The sequence below is a fragment of the Sturnira hondurensis genome, unplaced genomic scaffold, assembly GCF_014824575.4.
Source record: "Sturnira hondurensis isolate 20B ecotype Veracruz unplaced genomic scaffold, ASM1482457v3 Scaffold0018728, whole genome shotgun sequence".
NCBI classification, from domain to species: domain Eukaryota; kingdom Metazoa; phylum Chordata; class Mammalia; order Chiroptera; family Phyllostomidae; genus Sturnira; species Sturnira hondurensis.
Genome location: NW_028091359.1, coordinates 16,026,459 through 16,026,660, shown reverse-complemented (window position 1 = coordinate 16,026,660; position 202 = coordinate 16,026,459).

Sequence of the window (202 nt, the reverse complement as noted above, 5' to 3'; positions counted from 1 at the left end):
ACACACGCACACGCGCACACACACGGCCCTCATCTGGAACCACGAGCAATTCACTCCCACTCTCTGGACCTAAGTTCCCTCATCCCTCTAATGACAGGCTGGCAGAAGGGGGTCCAAAACCCCTCTCATGGTACTCTCTGTGACCCCCCTCTGCCCTCAGGTACTCCATCTCATGACAGTTGTTTCCTTTCACAGTCCAGTG